Raw genomic sequence first — 12,430 nt, forward strand, 5'->3', positions numbered from 1 at the left:
TCAGGATGCCATTGCCATTCCCCCTTCCCACTGCTTGGGACTAACAAGACCTCCTCAGAGTAGCATCCAGCTATGTACTGAATGATTCCTCTACATAAATGATCCCTGAGAGGCAACTCAGTGGAATGAAAGGAGGGGATTTGGAACCAGCAAGACTGCATTTGATACGCATTACACCTTTCAATAGCTGTGGGGCCTTCAAAACTTGCTTAAACTCTCTAAGTCTCAATTCAACATCTGTAGAATGGGTCCAATCACATCCTTCACAGGGCTTTTGTAAGGATGTACTACAATGACACAGTGGGACTTGCTGGCCCAGAGTACACACAATCCATTTTAGCTCTCACCTCCCCTTCCTCACTAAAAATCTAGCAAATATTACTTACATTCTGTCAGAAGAACAGCTGTCTTGTTAACAGGTACTCTGCTATACTCCGCCACAAATAAAATCTATAATATTTGTAATAGTGGCTAAAAAACCTAGCAAAGCCACTTCTAATTATTTTACAATTAGTGATTTATGCCTGGTATATTTGCTAATTCTCTATTTGCCAGAAATTTTAATTAACAAGGAAAAACATCTTCAGACATATCACATGATGGATTTTTCTGCAAATTGAATCTATTGCTCTGAATTACATGTTAATTTTTTTTTAAACTTGGGAGTTGCATTGTGGCTCAGCAGTAACAAACCCGACTAGTATCCATGAGGATGTGGGTTTGATCCCTGGCCTTTCCCAGTGGGTTAAGGATCTGGCATTGCCAAGAACTGCGTGTTCAGATCCCGTGTTTCTATGGCTGTGGCATAGGCTGGCAGCTGCAACTCTAATTTGACCTCTAGCCTGAGAACCTCCATAGGCCTCAGGTGTGGCCCTAAAAAGCAAAAACAACTTTTTTTAAGTAAAAAATAAATAAAAATCTTTACTAATGTGATCCTCTAAAATGGCATCATATGCTTCTTGTGAAAGTGAAAACTGCTCTATCCTTTGTGAGACATGATTTGCCATAATTTATCAACTTCTGTAAGAACATTCATTTCTTTTTACTCCATAATTATACATCTGGGAATCTAACCTAAAGAAACAGATGCAGACCCACAGTCATGAACAAATATGTGTACTGCAGCAATATATAGTGAAATATCATGTGTGGGTGGAGAGGACAAATACCCAATATTAACTTAGTGACTAAGTATGATATATACAAACTCAGACTCTAGAACCAAATGCAACCACTAAAAATGGTGTTTTTTAAAAAAATCATTCATCATATGAAGAAATTCTTATGTTTTATGTAAACAAATAACACAGTTTTTCGTATAATATTTAAACTGTGAGTTTGACTGTAATTAAATAGGTGCGGTCTGCATATAACTGGTAAAATTTACCAGTGGATATGTGGGTTATGAGATTATGGGCCCTTTAGTTTCCTTTTTTATATATGTATGTATTTTTCAGGTATTATAATAACCCTTCAACCAGGAAAAAACATGAATCAGATGATATATTACGGAATTTCACATTCAGTGCCTCACTTAATCCTGACAACAGTCATTCAACATTTTTCCTGTCTTTTGGACAAGCATCATCATTATCATCTGCATCACTATCAACATGATAAGACTTATACACTGCATGTTAATCTAAGAACTTTACATAAATTAACTCATTTAATATTCATAACAAAACTATTGAGGTGATTTTTATTACTTTATGGGTGAGGGAATTATCAATATAGAGGTACATATGTACATACATACATATGTACATCCCAACAACACAAAATTAGCAAGCACTGAAGTCAGGTCCAAACCCTACATTCCTCATTCTTTTGTTTTTCGGCTTTTTAGGGCCGCACTGTGGCATACAGAGGTTCCCAGGCTAGGGGTCGAATCAGAGCTATAGCCGCTGGCCTATACCGCAGCCACAGCAATGCCAAATCCGAGCCGTCTCTGCAACCTACACCACAGCTCACAGCAACACCAGATCCTTAACCCACTGAGCAAGGCCAGGGATTGAACCCACATCCTCATGGATCCTAGTCGGATTCGTTTCCACTGGGCCATGACGGGAACTCCTCCTCATTCTTAACCACTATGCTATCCTCCTCAGCTATTAATAAGAAAATTGGGATTCAGAGAGGATGTTTCCTTGCCTGGGGTCACAACTCTGGTGTATGGCTGAGCCAGGATTCAAGCCTAAACTAGTCAAGACTCTGCTGTGCTAACTCGTGCCCTACTGGCAAGCAGACGAGCAAAGAGCCAGCCAAGCATTCCTGACTACTGCCTCTGGTGGGTTCAGATAGCTAAATTAGAGCCTCGGACCACAAATATTAGAGATCCCCAAGATTCTTGAGTTCCCTAGCATTTGATGATTTAACTATTCCAGTATTACTTGGACATCTTTCTTACTGAAGACATACCAGAACACATACAGGGAATATTGCAAAATTAAGATATTAAGGGAAGCAATCTAATTCCGGTGGTAAGTAGAGAAAAGGAATATGCATTTTTGGAGATAAGGGATAGAAGGGAGAGAAAAGCAAAAAAAAAAAAAAAAAGCTAGTCTCTGCAGACCTGAAGGAGCAGGGGGAAACCCACTCCAAATGCACATCCCAAGCAATTTGTGATCTGCATATAGATGTGTTTACTTACAAACATCAGATGTCCTGGTTCTATAAACTGCACATTCTCTGCAGACACTCTCCCTCACAGCCCACTTGAAGAGCTCTCTCCAGAATGAAAAGAACAGTTGTCCAGGGCTGGGAAGAGTTTCTTATTACTTGGTAATTAACATAGCAAATGGCAACACTTTCTACAACAGCATATTTGACTAGTAGGGGTATCTGGCAAAGAACTGAAATCCAAACATGTCATTAGAGTTGCTGCAGACATGCCATATCACTTGGAAAGAACAATATAAAAACACTCTGGTTCTATTTATAAACAGAGTATGACATTGTGATGTAACATATCAGTATTCAGATATTGACTAGAGGACAATGTATTCTAACATGACAGAGTAATTGGAAATTTGGTAATATGTTCCAGTAAGCTATAAAACTTTTTTTAAATATTTTACAAAAGGCCTTAATGTGTTTTATAGACTTATGTTATATGGTATGGTACATAATAAGAGAAAAGGGCCCAGACAGGCTTGTCTGAGTTACGATCAGGAAAGCCCTGATATCGCCAGTGAATGCAAGCTCTGCATTGTGTTGCAATTGAAGTGTCTCGTTACCAGAACAGTGAACAGTATTATGTGGCACAACCTGCTCTTTTCTACCACACTAAGTTCATTCCTGTCAGGTTCCTGATTTCTTAATATATTTTCAATTTTCTCCCTCATCCCTAAAGTCTCCTATTTTATGTAGTCATCAGAACCTTCCAAACATCTATGAGAAAAACTCATTCTTTCCAAAAACCTTGGCCTCATGTTCAGTGCTCTACTTGGGCTGCAATTTAGCATTAGCAATTTTCTAATATATCATAAAGTCATCAAGTTCAAGCTTGCCTCTGATGTAATAGGGCTCAGCTAAAAGAGCCAGGGCCACTTCATCTCCTCCTGCATTGATGGCAGGATTAACACTCATTAGAATGCATTAGCATGTTCAGCCCACGTTGTAACTCAGCCACCCAGAAATCTTACTCAAGCAAACCACGTTGCTCATCTTTTCAGGAGCACTTCAGATACATTCAGCCAGCTAAGGGAATAAACTCATAATGGGCTTTGGGAATTCACGAGAGCAATGTTTACCCTCACGGCGCCCAGACGCCAGGGACACTACAGATAGTCCAAGGGCCACTTGGAATTCATTTCTTCAAGCAGTTCCAAATTTCCCAGTAAAATCTCCTCCTTAGCCCATCCTACCTGAATGCCATCAAGCTCCTAGTCACACTGCCCACCAACATAAGATGAGCATCTCCAATGTGCCCAGAATGGTGCTTTACTTACATTACATCTTTGAAACTGCAAATAACCTAAAAAGAGACTCAAAAATTCACTTTAAAGAGAAGAAACCTGAGGCAAAGGGAAATTAAGTCATGGTTTCTGCCAACAAGGATCAGAGTCTGCAGAAAGCACCTATGCCAACGCCCTGTCTCCAAAGTTGACCACAACTAAGCCACACCACACAGACTCCAACCAAACTCTGATCCTCTTTCCCAAAAGAAAACAAAAACATGTCTATTGCATAAGGAAATGAGTACTATATGAGGGTCATGAGACTATGTTATAGTCCTGGTTATGCCACGGCAAGCTGAGTAACTTACAACTAGAATGGTTGTAAGTTACTCAGCTTCTGAGAGGGAAATGGAGAAGGGTCCATGGGAGAAGGTGGGAAGGAGAGATTAGAAAATTTCTGAGGCCTTCCTCTCCAAAGGGAATTATCTTATAGGATAAGAAATGACGTTTCCATACTCACCGTTCGGGGAGTTATTTCCATTAATGAATTCCCTTCTGTGAAAGTTATAATTTATATGATGCTTACCATGTAACATTGTGCTGAATATCTAATATACCTCTCATTTAATCCTCATAAAAGTCCTGCAAGACAGATACTATACTCCTTTTTCATACTACAGAGTAGAGGCTCTGACAATGTAACTTACAAACACTGAGGTGGGAATCAGAAGAGCCAGTGTTCAAACCCAGGTTCATCTGACTCTAGAACCTGTGCTCTTTCTAACAGGGTTATGCTACTTGGCCTTGGATGGACCAAGATGGAATGCTTTACCTAACTTTAACTGTCATGGCATCTGCTTAAGTTTCTAAACAAGGGAGACTCCATATTTTAAAATAACTCTAAGTGGAGGGAATTTGAAACTTAAGTTAGAATTTAAGCCTCGCATACACTAATGAACTAACTGGCTTTTCTAGAGAATAACGTCTAGCATTTTTAGAGAAAGCCTCTCAAGCAAGAAGCACTTTAAGTTGATGCTTTTAAAAGATCCAGAAAGTAAAACCAGTGGGAAGAAAACGGAAAGAAAGGATGCACTATGAAATGACTGACCTGCTGAAAAAGAAAAATCCAAAGTTGGAGACAGCAGAATTATAATCTTGACATTAGCCCCATTCGGGTTATTACTCCTGATATCATTATAGCCAAATGGAATGAAAATAGAAGGGGGGAGAAAAATCTCAGTGGGTATTGCAATTTAAATTTGCCATGTAAGCTAATACTGTATATTTAGAGACTGAGCAGACAGGGTGGTTGGTGGCTCAGAGTATGTGCATGAGTTGCTGTGCCAGCTAACCAAAGCAGACATTCATTAGAGCAAAATGTAGATTTCCATTTCTTGGCATCTGACATGGGCTCTTTCCTTGGAAAGAAATGTCAATTTGGCCAAAAGTGTGAAACCTACAATAAAAGCATTGGGACTGTGGATTTCATCTAGTCTGCACATTGCCACCCCTTCCTTTTCTACTGTGGAAATCCAGTTGCAACTTGGGGTGCTGTGTGGAAAGGTGACAGGGGAACCGATTAGGACAAGGATGCTGAAGAGGCTAAGGAGCTGGCGGGAGGGGAAACTGGACTCCCCGGTTCCCTATTTTCTTTTGGCTTTCCACCATTTTCCCTTGCCTTAAAACTGCCCAACACAAGAAACCAACCACAATTACTGTTTTGCACAGGGCCTGACAATGGCAACTTCCAAACCTTTGGCAGCGCCTGCTAGTTGTGCAAGGGCTAGGTGCTCATCTGCAAAGGCTGTGGGTAGTATGAGCAAAACTCAGCTCCTGAGGCAGGGCAGGGAAAAGGCCTCTCCCCTACTTGAAAATTTTACTCTGTTTGTTTCTTTTGTTCAATAGACTGGAAAGACTACGACGACAGAGAGCCCAGGCACAAGGGACGGAGTGAAGTTTTGGAAGGTCTGCTGCAGCAGGTCCGAGCCCTTCATCAGCATTATAGTTGCCGGGGGTAAGGATAAAAATCTGCACTGGGCCACTGACGGAGGTCTCAGTGGCGCCGGTAATTTTAGTAGTTTCCTAACTGGGTCATACCTTCTCATTCATCAGGGAGGGAAAGAGATATTAATATTTGTACATCTGGAATCACTTTATAGCACTATCTTGCTTTCAACCCTCAGAAGAGACTTCCCTCTCCCTTCCTTCCCTTTCTCTCTTTCTTTTGCACCCTCTCTCCATAGGAACAGTTTGAAAACAAGCACAAGGAAAATAGCTGCTGTCTTGAGTTCCTTTCCCTTTGAATTGTTCCTTCACAAAACTTCTCAGTGTGCTGGGTCTTTGGGATACTCACCCTCAAACTTTTCTCCTGCAACAGAAATTCTGTGAGCACCCTTAAGAAAGCTCCACCAATTATAACAGCAACAATAGTATAAACTTTTGTGTATATTTATGATAAAAATTTATATGCAATTTAACATCCAATGTCTCTTTTTCATCCTCATTTTGGCAATTATCCCTGAAGCTAAGTGACTTGACCAGGTCACAATGCCAAGAGACAGAATCAAGACACTAACCTCGGTTTTCTCTCTCCAAGTCCAGTCTTCCTGCCACACCTCATTTTTGTCTCCCACCCTTAGAGCAAGACTGGGCACTGGATTTTAATCTCACCCAGCATTTTAATCATCTCCCCCTGTACTACTGCTCAGGAGAAAGTAGAGCATACCTTCTCCAGGCCTAGCCAACTACACCCAGAAAATCTCTGAGAACCTCTTAAAAAATTATTTTCTACTTAGGCTGTTCAGATGGGACAACGTCAGGTTTTTAATTTGTGTATGATCTGTGGAGGAAACATTTGGTTTTATTCAGAGAATTAAAGTTCAATAAAGTTTTCACTTTACACGTTCCTTCACCCATCAGATTTCTAACCGCACTGACTTTCTAGATTCAGGGCACTATTGGACCAGCTAGGTAAGAAATCCATGGTTGAAACTAAGAGATGCTAGATGAGTTTTGACTAGGTATAAAGAAATCATATTTATTAGCAAAAAGTTGTTCCCAATTGCCATATAGCTATGGCAACAGACCCCTTCAGAAACGTTGGTCATAGCTAGAAATGAAGGCAAGTGTTTGCAAAAAAAAAATAAGGTTCTCCCTAGTGAGTGGTTCATTAGGAGATGTAAATATGCATGGAAGAGGCTTGAGCAGAAAACCCAAGTGGGATTTCACTCCTAGATCCCCAGTAGGAAAACATTAGCCAGACCAGGGCCTTCAACATTCCGCACTGACCAAGGTACACTCAGTTCTCAGTTAACCAGGGCCCACTTAACCAAGCCAGGCATTACCTAGGTTCCTTTCTCTCCTGACTCTCCATCATTCCCCTAACTATTGGTTCCTGCATGGCAGGCAAAGGTAATAAAGCAATTGGATAGATTATTCTTTGAAATTCATAAGCCGCTTTGTGTTTGATCTTTATCAGAGGGGCAAAGCTGAAGCTACTCATGAGAATGAGGGATTATTTTTTTTATATTATTTGAGGATTTAGATGGTCTCCCCATTACTATTATATTACATTCCAATGATCAAGAAGTGATTGTCTAGACAGCACAAATATTTATATGGTTTCCATTCAACTTGTATCATGTTTTCCCACCATAGGGGTATAAATATACCCACAATATCAGGAAAGATTTAAGTAAGTCATAAGTTAGAACTTCCCAATGGAGGAATATTTTTAGACTGAAATGTACTTTGGACAGTTAAGCAGTACCCAAAGTGTGTTCCAAAGAAGAGTGATTCTATAAGACATCCAGTTGAAAAAAAGATCTCCAGTCAAGTAAATTTGGAAATTGTTTCACTGTATATCTCTCTCTTGGAAATGTAAAATAGACATTAAAATAATAAAAATCCTCTAAAATATAACACAGATGAACCTATCTATAGAACAGCAACAGACTCATGGACTTAGAGAACAGACTTGTGGTTTCTAACGGGGAGAGGGTGGGAGTGGGATGGACTGGGAGTTTAGGATTAGTGGATGCAAACTATTGCATTTGGAGTGGATGAGCAGTGAGGTCCTGCTGTCTAACACAGGGAACTATATGTAGTCACTTGTTATAGAACATGATAGAAGATAATATGAGAAAAAGAATGTACATACGTGTATAACTGGGTCACTTTTCTGTACAGCAGAAATTGACAGAACATTGCTAGAGTTTTCTTGTGGTATAGTGAGTTAAAAATACAGCATTGTCACTGCAACAGTCCAGGTTGTTGCTATGGAGCAGGTTTGATCCCTGGCCCAGGAACAGCCAAAAAACAGGCTGCAGATGCAGCCAAAAAAAAAAAAAAAACAAAGAAAAGAAAGAAAGAAATTGACAGAGCATGTAAATCAACTATAACAAAAAAAATTTTAAATAATAAAGATACTAATAAAAAGACACTTTGGTGAGGCAATTATTTTCCAAACTTATTTGGCCATTGTAAAACATTTTTTACAAAATTAGTGTTTCAAAGGCATAAACTTTGGGAAACATTGGCCATAACATACCAAGATTTTTAAAAATGCTCTTCTAAAATGATTTAACATAAATCTAAGTCTACAAAGATAAGTGAAAGATAATTAGGTATTGCATACAGAAGACTATAAAATTGTTATTTACAATACTCTACCTAACTACATTGAGATACTATGTGGCTTATAAATTTTACAATTGGAAAAAATAATTATTTCAAATCCCTGTTCAACCACTTACTGTGTATCCTTGAGAAAAGCATTTAACTTCTCTAAGCCATGGTTTCCCCATCAGAAAAAATCAACATAATAATATCTACCTTTCATGGAGTTCCCGTCGTGGCGCAGTGGTTAACGAATCCGACTAGGAACCATGAGGTTGCGGGTTCAGTCCCTGCCCTTGCTCAGTGGGTTAAGGATCCGGCATTGCCGTGAGCTGTGGTGTAGGTTGCAGACGCCGCTCGGATCCCGCGTTGCTGTGGCTCTGGCGTAGGCCGGTGGCTACAGCTCTGATTCAACCCCTAGCCTGGGAACCTCCATATGCCGTGGGAGCAGCCCAAGAAATAGCAACAACAACAACAACAACAAAAAGACAAAAATAATAATAATAATAATAATAATATCTACCTTTCAGAATTGTTACAAGAATTATATTAGATAATAGATTAAGCTCACCAGGCATAGCATAGGTATGTTACAAACTCTAGCTTATTTTCTTCCATTGTTCTTCCAAATAAAGAATGGGGTGCCCTCCATCTTCAGCACTTTATATGTCCTAAAATTAAAGTGAAATCATTGACCCACTGTAATTGAAACTATCTGCTATATCTTAGTTGCTAAACATACCAGCATGAATAAAATAAACTGCCTATGCTTCAAGCAATTAAAAGCTGAAAAGCTAGCACTACCTTCAGAGTCCAGAAAACCATTGCTTCAGAGCCCTGAACTAAGCAGAGACAGAATAGAAGTCACAGTGGTTCTCAGAAAAGTGAGTTTAGACCATGTCTCAGTAAAGATGGGCTATATAATGCTGCAGTATCCAAATGACCCCCAAAATATTTATTTCTCACACATGCTATATGTCTACCATTGGTCACCTGAGGGCTATCCCTCTCTTTTCATGATCCTCTTTCTAGAAATATTTGTCAGCACCCAGAGGACAAAGAAACTTTTGAAGGTCTCAAATGGGCAGGACTTTATCATTTACACTCAAAATTCACTGGCAAAATTGGTCACATGGCCCCAATACAACCACAAGAGCTTTAAGAAGTGCAATTCTACCATGTGCCCACAGTGGAGGAGACCTAGAATATTTGGCATTTTCATGGGTCTCTTTCCCAACTGGTAGTAGCATTTCTCACTTTTTTTTTTTTTAGTCTAATTTTTTTGGCCATGTCCATGGCATGAAGTAGTTCCCAGTATCAAACTCAAGCCACAGTAGTGATAACACTGAATCCTTAATCGCTAGACCACCAGGGAACTCCTAGTCTAATTATTTTGTAGTTTAACCTTCATTTTGACTTATGTTATATGTAACTATACTTTGAGGCCAGATTATGTAGGTTCCAATGCAAGCTGGACCTCTACAAAGCTGTATTACCTTAAGCAAGTCGCCTATCTTGTCCACACCTCACTTTGCTCACCAATAAAATGCAGTTAAGATTACATAAACATGTCAGTCATCTGAGGACTGAATGACTTAAAAGAAGTAAAGCACTAAAACACATTTTATTATTAAATAAAAAGCAGTTTCTCCCATCTTCCATTTTCTATTCCCAGAGGTTCAATTATTTTGATATTTTCTCCATCTTCGTAAAAAACAGGCTTATATTGCCAAGTCTTAATTTTTTAAAAAATTAGGTTATTACCCTAGGTTATTTTTAACCCCCCCCACCTTCTTATATGCACGTATAAATCCTACCCCCTCATCTACCTAATATTATAATTTTAGTAAGATCAATATTTATTACTTCCTTTATTATCCTATAAATGTTATGATTATTTTCCTTTCCTGGCTAACTTTTTATTTCCCCTGTAGATAATAATCAACTTTTATTATGTGTTTTTTTAATTTTTCCATGTGGTTATAACTAACTAATCCCCCAGCTCTTCTCCAGTTCCACCAGTATTGTTTCAAGTGAATCTTCTTAAAGAAACCTCTCAGAGAGCCCTCTCACCTGCTCCAGTCTAGACTGATTACTGGCTGCCTTTACGTCTGCTACATAGCTGTCATCCTAAAATCTCCTTTTACTGTCATGTTGAGGACTCTTCTTGCCATTCTCCAATATTGGATTTCTTCTTTTTTGTATAGCCTCTCTTCCTTTTTCTGGGGTTTGTCTGTCATTTGGTGGAGACTTCAGTAGCCTCCTGACAGATACTTGGGATTGGATATATTAAGTGTCTAAAGATATATATTTATTCTATTTAATATTTATTTAAGAATTAGGAAAAGTATAGAATTCTCAGTTGAAATCATTTTCCTTCATATTTTGAAGGCGTTCCTTCATTGCTTTCTAGCTTTCAGTGCTACAAAGTCTGATACTATTCTAATCCCAGAAGTTTTATATGAAATCTACTTGTTCCTACTCTGGAAAGTTTTAAATTTTCTTAACTTCAGGTCTAAAATTGCACTGTTATGTGCCTTCATGTTGGCTCTAGTTTTGTCTGTTGTGCTGCATACTTGGTACACCTTTCAATATGGAAACTTACAGGAGTTCCCATTGTGGCTCAGTGGTAATGAGGACACAGGTTTTATCTCTGGTCTTGACCAATGGGTTTAGGATCCAGTGTTGCCAAGAGCTGTGGTGTAAGTCCCAGATGTGGCTCAGATCTGCGTTGCTATGGTTGTGGTGTTGGCCAGCAGCTGCAGCTCCAATTCGACCCCTAGCCTAGGAACTTCCATATGCCACAAGTAGGGCCCTAAAAAAAGCAATCTTATAAACATATATATTTAGAGAGAAATGTACAGCTTTCAATTATGGAATATTTTCTTAAATTAATTCTTTAAGTATTTCTTCCTGTCCTTTTTCTCTGCTCTCTCCTATGAGAACTCTTAATCAGATACTGAACCTCATAAATTGGCTTTTAGTTTTCTTTTTTTTCCCTCTCCTTCTTTCTATCCTCATGTCCCTTTTCTCCACTTCCTTGGAGATTTGCTCAATTTTATTTTCTATTTGGTTTTTCAGAATTCAGTAACGTATTTTTATTCAAACACTATCTATTGTTCTCTGAATATTTCTTTTACGAACCCCCATCCATTTTACAAGGATGCAATGTCTTTGCTTCTCTCTCAGGTTCTTAACGGTACGCTTTGTTTCATTTTATGTTTTCTTTCCTCAGCATCGTCGCCCCTCTAAATTGCTCTTTTGTTTTTGGCCTCTGTTTTTTCCTATAACATGCTTTTCACACCTGCCTAGTGATCCTTAGGTGTCCGCTTTGATGTGAGAGAATTCAAGAGCTGTCGGGAAGCTCTAAGCAAAGGGATAGGGCTCTTTATGTATACAGATCACCGTGGGATGATCTGGCATGGCCTTATCTTTAGGAAAACAACACAGCCAATGTCAGAATCTTTAGGTGTATTCTTAATGCTAGTCAGAGCTCCAGAAAAGTTTCTTTCAGTGTTCTGCCTGGAGAATATAGATTGGAGTACCAGTGTTCCAAGAGTCCAGTGGGGAAATATTCTGTATGGAAACTGATTAAATCCACCTGTTTTTAGTGTATAGTACTCTCTCTATCCATTTTTACCCATTTTTACCCATACACCATGTCTTCCACTCTAAAGATCTCTGTTTTACACTTTCCAGAGAATAGGCCACTAGCTTTCTTCTAGAGTAGGAAAGGGATAGTTGTCTACCCATGCAGGGTAGGGAAGAATAACTAGAAGTCTCTCTCTCTTTTTTTTTTTTTTTTTGGTCTTTCTTAGGTCCACTCCCGCGGCATATGGAGGTTCCCAGGCTAGGGGTCTAATCCCAGCTGCAGCCACCGGCCTACGCCAGAGCCACAGCAACTCGGGATC

The sequence above is a fragment of the Phacochoerus africanus genome, chromosome 14 (assembly GCF_016906955.1).
Source record: "Phacochoerus africanus isolate WHEZ1 chromosome 14, ROS_Pafr_v1, whole genome shotgun sequence".
Lineage (NCBI taxonomy): Eukaryota > Metazoa > Chordata > Mammalia > Artiodactyla > Suidae > Phacochoerus > Phacochoerus africanus.